The following is a 13,021-nucleotide window of genomic DNA, read 5'->3' as shown; positions in this document are numbered from 1 at the left end:
CAGTTTTCTGCACTCTAACTCAGATACAACCACATTACCACACCCTGACAACCCTCAAAACCTAGCAGCAATATTTGTGTAGGCTTCAAAATGTTCATACTTCCCAATTCACTCAAATTCAACCATTTCAAAAACTGTTCTCCAGTTTGTACACTCAATAACCTTGATATTATTTCTGGAGACTGGCAGAAGTTAGGAAAGGCTGACTTTTCATTTAGCATTTCCATTAGGTTGTGCCCATCTCTTATGATTAACTTTGGTGAGGCTGGCCAGACCATGCCAGCAATCACATGAATAATTATAGACACAAAGGGATTTTACAGTGTTGACTCTGTTAGCGAAATTAGCTGTTGGTGGGGAGGGCTGCAAGACATCTGTTATTCTTTCACTTCCTAAAAGCAATTTGTCAAAACCAGTCATGTTTATGGCTATAAAATGAAACACTGGAATAAATTCTTGATTGCAAACAGTCCAGGCATATTAAATTATTCTGTGTCTACTTAACATTATCTCTGGAGAAATGAAGAAATGGGAATAAAAAACTATTTCTATCAATACAAGCCACTTAATGCTTCTGGCAAAGAAAATACAAAGTAACTATTTTAATCATGTGCCTAAAAATGAATGGAGAAAGAACAGAATGGAGGAAAAAAAGTGGACAAAGAGAAAAGAAAGCAAGAGCAATATTACAAGAAAAAGCAATAGTAAATGATTTTAAAATCAAATTAACTCTGGAAAGCTTCCAAATGAAACTGCTTCACAGAAACACAAAAGAGTGTGAAAAAGAATGCAAATATTTCAGAAGTGACTGCAATAGCCCCACTGGATTTTATATTTCATATATCATGAAGCCATCTGAGTAAATGGCATTATTTCTCAGTTTTTCCATTGCTTATTTTCTTTGCTGCTCCTTTTTATGCCAATCTTAGAACAGTGACTTTGGACAACTATCAGAGTAGGACTTGAGTAGTATCAGTTAAAATTTTAACTTTAAATCATTACAGAATGTATCAGCAGGAGCTCCAATTCTAAGTGATTTTTCTTTTTTTTTTTTTCTGAATCCTGTACCTTTCAGGAGTTTTCCTCCTGAAGTGTGGGTGCAGAGGTCAGAGTGTGCTTTTTGGGTTGTCTTTACTCTGCTAACTGTAACAGAGAACTCACCAGTGCTTTCATATGTAGATAGATTTCAACCAGATTTTTTTTTTTTTGGTGGGAAATAATTACTGTTCTTTACATTACTTTCTTTCACTTTGATACAGTAATAAAAAGGTCACATCTGACTTTGAACAATTCTGTAGATGACCCTTGGAACACTTTTTGTCAGCCTCACTTAGCATTTCCTACCAAGGGCTGAACTACATGCTGTGTTTGATGGGTTTTTATTACTAGTGATATCAGACCAGCTTCCCTGCTGGATATCAAGTTCATGTATCTAACTTCCTTCCCTATGGCAGTTTTTCCCTTAACTAAGCATGAGCCTGTTTGTCCCTACAGTCTCCTTTTAGACATATAATGTTTTCTTGGTTTCACACAGAATGAAAAACTAGGCCTTGGAGGCATCCTAATTTATATGCTTATCTGAAAGTGTCCCTCCAGCAGAAATCACTTGGTAAAAGTGATACCATGGCATCATATAAACATACTCCCAATATAATTTTTCCATCCCAATATTCATTTACTCATCAAAACAATTTTTATCTCCTTTCTTCTTAATTCATATTCCAGTTTTAGTATGGCAAAGATAAATTCAACATGCATCTGATTTATTTTAGTGATGTGCTAAAGTCCTTTCAAGTAACTTTGATACCAACTGAAAAATTGTTTCCCAGTTGCACATGGGGTGATGTTTATACTTTGGTACCTCAAGGGTTTTTTCCTTTTTCCAGGTAATTATTTTCCTGAAGGCATAACAGGTTTTTTTTTTAACGACTTAATAAATGTTCACAGTTTTAAAGTTCAAAAATATTTAGATTAGGTATGAAGAATTAGCAAATACTTCTAAACATAAGACACCTGTGCAGGGCAGGAATTTTCATTGCCCCATGTCCCTTAAATCTCATGTTCATGCAGACAGAGAGAAAATGTGGAATCCTTCAATGTCATGCATTCTGTGTGTCTGTCGACCCTATCAGTACTGTCTTAGGGAATGTAGGGTGTGATTTCAGTATACAACGCTCTCATTCTCCCTTATATTCATCAATCTACTGAGCTCCTGAAGCTCTGTCCCCAAGCAGAGGGGTTCCTCTACCTGGACACCACTAGTACAACCTAATAATACCGTGTACAAACAGATATGATTAGATTAACTTTAATTCATGGACGTTCTTGTTTTGCTAGACATGAGTAATGAACTTTCTTCTAAGTTTGATCTTTTTAAGTTTCTGATAAAAGGTTCAAGTACTGAACACTTTCAGAAACTAATGTGGAGTTCAAAGTGTAAGTTAAATCTACCACATAAAATCTAAAGTATTTTAAACTGAGAAATTTACACACAACTGATTATCTCACAGCAAGAGTGGTACTTACTAAAAGTACTAGAAAATAACACAATGAATGAAAGGTTATGTGCTTTACAGTTGTATTTATTTACCTTATTCTTTTTTAAGGAGAAAACTGATCACAGAACAAAGCGCAGAAATTCAAAATAAAGAAAGTATATATCTAGAGCTTATTTCTTCGGGCTACAAAATACCTAAGGCACATATCTCTGCAGTTTCCCATTCTAATTAGAGATAAAATATGTGGAATGAAAATCCAGACTCAAACAACATTAACTAGCACAGAATACGAATTTCTATCAGACATTAAGTTTTCAGCAGGTACAAATCTAAATCTGTTCAACTTATAATATCTGAAGCCTTGAAACGTTTTTTTTTCTCAGCCTTTACTTCTACCATAGAGTGCCCTACACTTTTTGTATTTCAGCATACCCTTGCTGAAATAAGAGTTATAAGTTGAATCTCTTTAACTTTTCCATCAACTGTTAGTATAGAATTTTAAAAGAACTTTTCAGCATTTGCTGATTTTTTTACTTGTTTTGCAGAAGGGTTTAAATGCTAAACTACATATCTTAACTCTCATTAATTTAATTTGGTTCTAGAAATTTTTTCCTTCCATCTCACTCTTTTTCATACAAATTCAATGGATTATCTGGATCAAATGAGGAAATTAATAAATAAGAATAAAAAGTCTGCCAAAATCCCCTTCTGTGCTCCCACAAGCAGATATCATTTCCACAAGAAGTTTTTCCACAAAAGCACTCCTTTTTTTTTTTTTTCTTTTGCACAAAGTATGTGCAGACCACACCATTCCAATATACCTACTGGCTGCAGTAGTTCTCACTGGCAATGAAATATCATTCAAGCCCTGTTTGGAAAAATGCAGCCTAACCCTGAACTTCAAGGCAAAATAGTGTTGAGCCATGAAGTAATCCAGTGATTGCCAAAGCTCTCTCATTTGCTCATCTGTAGTGGGTTGGCCTTGGCTGGATGCCACCAAGCCAATCCATCACTCCCCAGGGGGACAGGGAAGAGAAAATAAGATGGAAAACAACTAGTAGATTGAGAGAAAAGAAAAAGAAAAAAGTTTGTGAGCAGTTGCTCCAGAGGAGAAACAATGTAAAATAACAAACAACCCTCCCTCCTTAGCTTTTATATCTGAGCTGACGTCATGTGGTTTGGAATATTCCCTTGGCTAATTTGGGCCAGCTGGCCTGGTTGTGTCCTTTCCCAAGATCTTTCCCACCCCCAGCCCCTTGATGGGAGGAATGTTCAGAGATAATGCTCTGCCAGCCCTGCTCAGCAGTAGCCAAAACACTGGTATGTTATTGATACCTTTCTAGCTACCAGTGCAAAGCACAGCACTGTGAGGGCTGCTGTGGGGAATGAGCTCTATCTCAGCCAGACCCAATACAGCTTCATAACTGGGAACGGTGTTTTGGGACCTTCCAGCAACCCAGCACCCACATTTTGTTTTCAGCATATTTAAAAATAATGACGCCTTAGCCCATGTGTGTCATGGGCAGAAAAATGTACTGCTAATTTCCTGAAAACTGGAAAGGGGTAATTTGAACAACTCCTACACATATAAGGTTTTTGTTTGTGTCACAGCTAAAAGGGGAAGATTCACCAAGGGTGTGGACTATGGAGTCTAGATGAGTGTTTTGTCTATTTATATCCTTGAGATAAGCCAATTCAGAGAGCAATACATACACTGTGTACACTTTTTTCCTATTGGATGGATAATACTATATGATAGATACAGACATTCGTTTGCCCTGCTTTATTTTTTTTATATTTAGTAAAATTATGAAAACTATTGCTCTAGAAATAACAACTACTTACAAAAATAAATAAATAATGGTCTTTGTGTCCAAATAATTACTTATTAGCATGAATTTGCTCCCAAAGCTAATGTAAATGAAAATTGAACATTCAGTGTTGATCAGAGAGACGCCATGATGTACATCTAACAAACCATTGACAAATACAGATAGGAAAGGGTCAGTACATTTTTATTGCTAGCTGTTATTTAGGCAGATGGCCAGTCACTGCAGCTGAAATTCCCCCCCCCCCCCCAAATTAAAAATTAATGGAGTACAAGAGATCCACTAAATAGTTTTATTGTTCAAAATATTTCCAGGGAAAATAAATGTATTGCTGTCTTTTGCCTCCCTCCTCCTACAAGCATCATTTCTGTCACAATCTGAAGTTGCTGCTTAGAAAATTAACAAGTGCAGCTCTCACCTATATGAAGCTCATGATTCTAAGAAAAACACAGAATGCAAAATTTTACCATCATTTTTACAGTGAAAAAAAAATCTCTGTACTTTGGTGGGGTTTTAGGTGGTTTGGGGTATTTTTTGTTCATTTGTAGGTTTTTGGTATTGTATGCATGCTTGTTTAAACTGGATTTTGACAGAGTATCTTTGGCCTAAAACTGGGAAGAAACTGTGAAAATAGGAAGAAACTTCCAGTTTTTTTAATGAAATTGTAGTTTTCTGGATCTATTATTCTCTGAGAAAAAAGTTACATTTTAAAAATTCTATACTTCTTTATGTAGTCTTCTAGCCAAAACCGTTACCTCAGAAAGTCTCCTCCCAGAACTATGTGAACATCATTGATGATGTAATCACAGATGCTTTTGACAAATAAAATTACAGTCATAACAAATAAGTCATTTTGGCTGGAAACCAGGAAGAAACAGGGGAAAACCAATGTTTATTGGAATGGGAATAACAAAAGTGGACAAGTAAAGAATGTTTCTAAGAAGATAGTTAAAAAGAATGAAAAGAAAAGAACAAATATCAAAAGTTCAAACAAGATCCCTGATCTCATAAGTTCCTTCAGAATTTAAGAAAAATCTGTATTTGAATATTAACATATTGGACCTGGCTCAAGCCATATTTTATCTAAGTTCTAGTAATAACTCTTAAGCACTTGGTCCTTATCAGTCAGCATTTTTTGCATATGATACACTGATATTATTCTGCTGGGTACAGGTGAAAGTCATTTAGCTCAAAAGCAAAAATCTTTTTCTCTGACAATACTACTTTTGGCTTGCTCTCCATCTGAGTTCCACTTAAACTGAGCAGAGCCATAATCTCTAATAAACAGCAGCAGTATGGTTTCAATATTCATGTTAGATGGCTCCATGATAGGTGTGCAGTGCATGGAACATTTCCGCTGCTGGATAGGCAACTTCAAGTGAACATGTGTTAAATTCCTTTAAGAGGAGATAGCTGTGTAACACCACTTTGTCTGAGTGGATGAAACAAAACACTGATATTCTGGAAATAACAGTGGGCCAATGTTTTTTCAAGATAAAACTATTCTGCACTTCTTCTTTACCTGGCTTAAAAGTAAACAAAAAATCAGAGGAAAAACTTTTTTTGAGATTGTTTTAAAGACATCTCTGCCTATTAATATGCTGAAGTGAATGAAACAACTGTTCTCAGGTTGAGCTGTTTGATGCTCAAGGGAAAGTCCCAACTATGTAATCAGAATAGCTTAATATTTTAGACTAAATATGATAACAGATGAAGAACACGGAGCAGCAGTTATTCAGTCTAGAAGGTATTCCTCTGCCCATAAAACCACAGCAGCAACATAAAATGTCCTTACTAGGTTGGTAGAGAAACAGTTAATACAAGACAGTGAGCTCAGTTTCAGCTTAGTGTGTTGACACAGCTGCAGACTGTGACAATAAAATCAAGCTAGGGGAGGATGGCCTTTTGCCATGATAACTTTGGGGTGGAAGCAGGCTTTCTGAGGTACCTCTGTTCACTGTTAGATGAGTAAAATCACTGGCAGATATTTTCAGCAAGCACTACTTCATACTGTACTGTACTTCTTTTAATTTGTCTTGTGTTCTTACCCAGAAGTGAGTGCATATGATAGACACTGTGTGTAGTAGGACATCCAAAGATTTGTTTGGGACTTTGCGTATGTTGATATGAAGTTCTGTAGGTGGCTGACAATCAAGAAGTGCTCAGTAGCTATTACTGGGATGGAAGTTTGCATTATGAAAGATGTAAGCTTTTGCAAGGACCAGAGCAGTAGCAAAGAGTGAAAGTAATATTTTCTTCTTTAAATAGGGGAGGCATTACACAGGTTATAGAATAATTTCTCACAGGTAGGTGAGTAGTCCAAGAGATACCATATCAATGTACTGTTGAGAACCAGAAACCACTTAGATACCATCTTTTTTAATTGCTGAGATATATGGCTTTTTGGTCCATATTTGAAAAGTGTAAAGAAATTTAGAGCTTTGAGCACAGTTTAAGAACGAATGAAGTATATTTATAAAAATTGTACCAATGGGGATTTGTTTTTCATTTTCTTTGCCACAAACTGAAAAAGAATGAACAAGTTGCATTTGCTTCTGTCTAGTGTCAAGGCAAATTGCAAGTACAAAATTTGCTATATTTTCCAAATAATAACTCCAAGTTTGTGTAGTTTGTAACTAGCCCTATTTACCCATCATTTTCACCAGGTCTGAAATTGCAATGTTGAGGCTCAGATTAACAATTGACTGTGGGCATATGAGTTCTATGATACTATGTTGATTTCAAGGATTGTGGATAGAATCTCTGCTTCTCAACTGATTCATTTTTTTCCAAACACTACTCTGAAAGCCACATTATTTTCAGCAGGATAGAAGGCTGAGTGGTACAATTTATACCTCCTAACTGCTGGTAAATAGAACCTGGAGGCAGTCACTTGTGAAATCTCTTCATATTAAAAAAGTCCTAGTCTAAACCCCATTTCAAGTCATCCTTCAGTGGGATATATTGAAGACAGTAGACTCCACAATGTTGATATAGTCATTATTATTATTATTATTATTATTATTATTATTATTATTATTATTATTATTATTAGGGCTATAGTATTTGCTTGGTAGGGAAGAAACTGGAAATGGAGAACTTCAGTCTGTGTTACAATCATTCATCCACTTGCAGTGCTACCTTCTACAGCAAAATAGCTCCCACATACCACCAAATAATTCTGCTCCTCTCTAATTTCAGCTTTCCAAATAATGAAGTGTAGGCATCTCTCAAGATGGAAACTAATTTATTCAGAGTTAAAATGCAGCATTAAGATGGATACTTTTTTTTTTTTTCCCTTATTAATCTGAAGCTTTGAGTATGCACGTGGAAATTTGCACACATGCAAACAGTAAAGTAGTTAGGTACACACCCTATAAGATACACAAGTTCCTACCCAGTCAGTGGAATATGAAAAATAACTAAATTATCTGTATTTTATTTAATATTCCAGTTGAGCATGTGCAGAAAACTGGGATTTTACCTATTTATTTATCCTTTCTCATTACACATTTTTTACATTCACATTCTTAACAAAACAAACCAACAAAAATGCATTTTATAAAATACATCTTTACAAGATACTGAAGTGCAGCTCTATGTAATGCAGGTTTTATAAACCTCTAGTTAATGAGGAAGAATATGCTTTAAAAAGGCAGAGAAAAATCCTTCAAGTTTTCTTCAAATAAAATGACAAGCGATCTTTTGAGAGAAATATCTCATCACCTCCAAATTTTTTTAAATAGAGAAGCAGAAACATAGTTAACTTTTCCCATTATCATGCACACTTACATTAATTGTAGTATATGGTAGAGATAATTCATGCTATTAATGTATAAAATATTGTAAAATCCAAGCCATGTCTTTTGACCATCCTGGCCGGGAGCAGTGTCTTATTCACATACATGGACGCACGTTAAGATAAACATCGGGGTTTTAATGTAAGAATAGAAGTTTCCAGGCCCAATAATCGCTGGCTTCCCCTGGTCGCTGGGCCCACCTAAGAGTGATTATCACTTTGCTGATTACATCTGCCAAGATAACCGAAGGCGCCACTCTGATGCATGTGAATATATGGCTTCCCCAGAGTCGAACACCTGGACTGAACCATTGTCCACCTCTGCACATGTAAAGCCACAGCAATGCAGGTGAAGAGACACAAAGAACATTTCGTCATCTCTGCCTCGGGCAGAATAAACTGTATAAAAACATTCGTGAACTGGGGGAGACTCTGACATTCAGAGGTCAGATCCGTGTGTTCACCCAGCGCTGATCCCAGGCTCGACACTGAACTCTGGCTCTGGTGGTTTCGACGACCGAACTTCAGTCTTGCAGACAAATTAATAAATCTTTGCTAAATTTTCTTATAAGTTTGGCTCTCGTTTTGATCATTTATAACATTAATTCTTTGGAAACCATGGACAAAAATTACAATATTGAAGTCATCATTTCATGAAGAAACTTTCTAAAGCCCTTTCCACAAAGCTTCTCTGATTAGTGTAGATGTGTGAAACATACTGCTGCTCAAATCGGAGCAGGATACATAAGGATAACACTTAGGACTGAGGCTGGATCTATATTGCTCTCTTAAAGGTCTCTATTAGGAGTGATTTTTCTTTTTTGATTTGATTTGCTCCTGAAAGATCCTTGAAGCTTTAACTAGAGAAGCTAACCCTTGTGAAAAGATCCTCCAGGATTATTCAGCCTTACACATTTCTGAGGCCTTTTGGTTATGACTGATATTCAAGGATATCCCTCCAGAAAAGAGAGAACAGACTTCCAGTAGGTTGCTAAGGTGGAAAACATATCACATTAGGTTCCACTATGTTTGTTTAAAAGTTCCAATCCTGCAATATACTGACCTTCCTTTCCTGAAATGATAGAAACATAACAGGGTTGCAAAAAAGATGCCCTCTGCATCACAACAGACTGATACATTACCTCTCCTGGGGTTTAGTTCCCAGCTGTTCCAGCCCACGTCTTTCATCATCTCTCAAATTTATCCCTATCTTTTCATAGTCCTAAGAAACAATGCTAGCAGCAAAGCAAAAGGTATTTGACCTTTGCAATGGATAAAGATATAAAATGTCTTCAGCTTATCTAGCCTTGCTTTTATTATTTATTTATTTATTTATTTATTTATTTATTTCAGAAAGTTGTCTCCTTTAAAACTGTGTCCCTAATGCCCAGAAATGTGTTCAGCAATCCTTGCCAGGGTAACCTTGGACAACACAGACCAATTGCAATGTAATTTTTTTGGCCATTGGTGTCCACCTGAGCATCCTTGAAACTACTTCAATAGCTGTGAACACAGAGACTGTCAACGCTCTGGATGTCTTTTCCTTCTCTGATTTATGCTGACTTTTCTGACAATATTATTTTGAACAGGGAGACGAAAACAGTGTTTGTAATTATAGACAAAATTCCAAAGGCCTGTGTTTTGAACTCTATTAGGAATAAAATTATCACTGTGAATTACAGATTTTGCTTTCTTTGTCTGTCAATTTCCTGCTCTCCTTCATCCCCATCACATGCAGCAGAGGTAAGCACAGTAGATAATCCTCTCTGTTGAACAGAGTGACAATCCCAGCCTCAGGCTGCTGGGCTTTCCAGTAGAACTATCACCTTTCCTTTCATGCCATGTATTTTCATCTCTTGATGAAAAACAGCATAGAAAAAGGTAATAGGCCGTTGATTTGGAAAATAGCACCAATACAGTAGTGAGTATGTAACGTTTCCACCATCCCCACTCCACTCGTGGCTCAAGTATAAACATAACCTTTCCATCACCACACCCCTGTCTTGAGTATTAGTAGTTCTGTTTTGTTTAATTCATGTGATGGTGCTGGGCTCCTGGTAGAGAGCCATCCACAGCTACTTACACAGTCTGTCACTTCATCTGTAAATCTGGAATCATCCATTGGTTTAGTTTACTCCTCAGGCCTGGGAAGGCTGCATTTTGACAACTGAGAGTATTCCTGCTGGTTGTACTAAGCGGTTTGACTGCTGTTGTTTCATTGAGTCCTATTGTATGGTTTTACCACCAATGTGCTTACCCCCAGCAAAACTTCATTTTGTATAGAAGCTTTAAATATTTTTTTTTTTAGAAAATAACTTTATTATGTGGTTTGGAATATGTTTTCATACAAGGAATATATAATTTCAAAGCATACTTGGATATCTTACTATGAGATAAAAAAAGTCAATGAGAAATCTTTAAAGAAAGCCATCCTACACAGTGATAAAACTTTCTTGGATTCTTTCACAGCATCATGCCTCCCTCTCTGCCTGTCTTCCCAAAGGAGGTGCTTTGTGGTTTAACACTCCCTTACTACACCTATCTGTAGAATCCTGCTTCACTCTCCTCCAGCAATACAGCAACACTTGGAAATCAAAAAGTAATATGCTTGCAATAAAGGGTGGAGTAAGTGTTTTTTTCCCTTTTCATAGGAAATGAGACTTTTGTTCTGAAAAGCCTATATGCAGACTGAAAAAATATTCAGACCCTGCCCAGCAGATATTGGATGGTGAAGAATCTGACTCCAAATGCCCAATGAAGTCATATGATGTGAGAAAATCAGAATCATAGGAAAGTAATATTTTTCAATATAGTTTGAAATACATACTATTATTTTTTATGTACTAATGAACTCTGAGCTATTTTATAATTCTAATATACAATATATATTTTTACTTGTTCCATAATATATAACAATATAAAGTATTAATTACTACTTTTTTACATTACAGATTTACTATGTTTCCGTATATACACATGTTGAATGTGCCTCTGCTTTAAGTCTTCTAAGTCTTCTGTTCATGGGTAATAGCCCCTGTTCATACTGAAACTCTACCATTTTTCTATTATTTTTTTGTGTTCAAACAGTTCTTCCTGAGTAATTTACCTCTGTTGATATTCACTTCCATTGTACAAGCTCCATAAATAGGTTTAGACAGTAGATTAAAAATAATACAAATCAAACAATAATGCCTGTTGCTGATAAATTCAAGTACTATAGATAGAAGTTTTGCTGCAGCAAAACTTTTTTTTTTTAAGATATAGTTCTGTTTCTGCTACACTTTCCCAAGAATTTATGACTTTTTCTTCATCTATGTTTTATTAAGGCTGGCATTACTTTTCTGACCTAACAAACCCACTGCCTTTTTTCAAACTCTAATTTAATTCTTGAAGTTGGACTGCTTTGATCATTAATTCAACTCTGATGTAGTATCCATCTAGGCTTCCAGCTAGTCTTAAATGTCTTCTTAGCTCATCTTTTCTATGTATCTTATATTCTTATTGAAGTCTTGCAGGTGGTCTTGACATGCTTACAAAAAATCTCAGCAGTAGTGAGAGCTATATAGTGGAACAGATTTATATATTCCAAATGTAGAGGAGAATAATATGTCAAGCAGGCAAAGACTGACCCTGTGTATTATACCTTACAGAGTCTGGACTATAAACTTCTTCAGCTTTAAGAGGTTTTCCTTATAAGAATAATTATATAATTCTTGCAGTGCTTAGTCTTTTGTAGGTATGGCTTAAAACAAATAATAAATTATAAGCAAAGATATATATAACATATACTGACCCTACATTGAAATAGAAGCAGAGAGTGAAAATGAAGAGAGTACATTCATATTTTATCTACAGGACATGATTTAAAATTAGATACACTTGCATTGGGAGTGGAAGACATACAAATCTGAAAATCAAGTTTGGAAATGTAGAGGGTTAAAGGAGATTAATGTAAATGGCAGAGAAGGTAGATGGTGTTAGACTGAAAAAAACATCAAGACAAAATATACCTCTGAGGCTTTGGACGAATACTCATCACTAAAGATTCCCTCATCTGTTATTCTGGTATCAGGCATTCACAGACTGTTTCAGATAAAGGACTGTTTTAGTGTGTCTGTTGTAAAATGGTTGTGGCTTTAAAACCAGAGTGAAATCAGTGTTCTTTATAGCCTTGTTATTAGGTTTCAAAGTTTCTGCAAGAATGAAAACTGCTCTTGAAAAGGAATTAAATTTAATAATCAGACTATTAACCAAGGATATTTGCTGCACATTACACAGAGACAAATTAAAAAGATTACTAAAGCTTCCAGAAAACATCTGTTAAACAATGCCAAATTGATGATAAAGAAAATTGAGTTGCCTTTGCAGTTAAGTTTAATTCATCTGTACCTAGCATAAAAGAGCTATCAAAGGCACTATTCATTTGTTGTTACTTCAGAAATGTTATATCTGTGAATCCTTAAAACTTGAGACCTAACTTACTGCCAAGTTTTCCTTTATCTGAATTGATGGAAACAAGGATAGATGAGTTAAGCTCCTCCATTGAGAGGATAAAGCTATACCTTTATTGTTTGACACTATAGAAGGATATGGAGCCAGGTTTCATTTTTATTGACTTCAAGTAAAGAACAAACAGAGAAAACAAGTTGTGGGGGAAAAAATCCAACCAAACAAACAGAACACTGCAGCCCCAAAGAAATCAAATCACAGATGGTTTGTTTTACCTAGCCTTTTAAAATATTGGTGATAAAAAATGTAAGATTTGACACTGATGAGCTATTATCTGGTTTTCAACCTTCAGTTTTTATGTTTCTTTTATAAGAGGTGTTTTGATTTCTGGAAGTAATTGCTATTTCCAAGTCAGTAAATAGTACAAACCAATGAGAAGACATTGA

The sequence above is a fragment of the Molothrus ater genome, chromosome 6 (genome assembly GCF_012460135.2).
Source record: "Molothrus ater isolate BHLD 08-10-18 breed brown headed cowbird chromosome 6, BPBGC_Mater_1.1, whole genome shotgun sequence".
NCBI lineage: Eukaryota > Metazoa > Chordata > Aves > Passeriformes > Icteridae > Molothrus > Molothrus ater.
The sequence above is the reverse complement of the archived record's forward strand: the minus strand, read 5'-3'. Positions refer to the sequence as shown.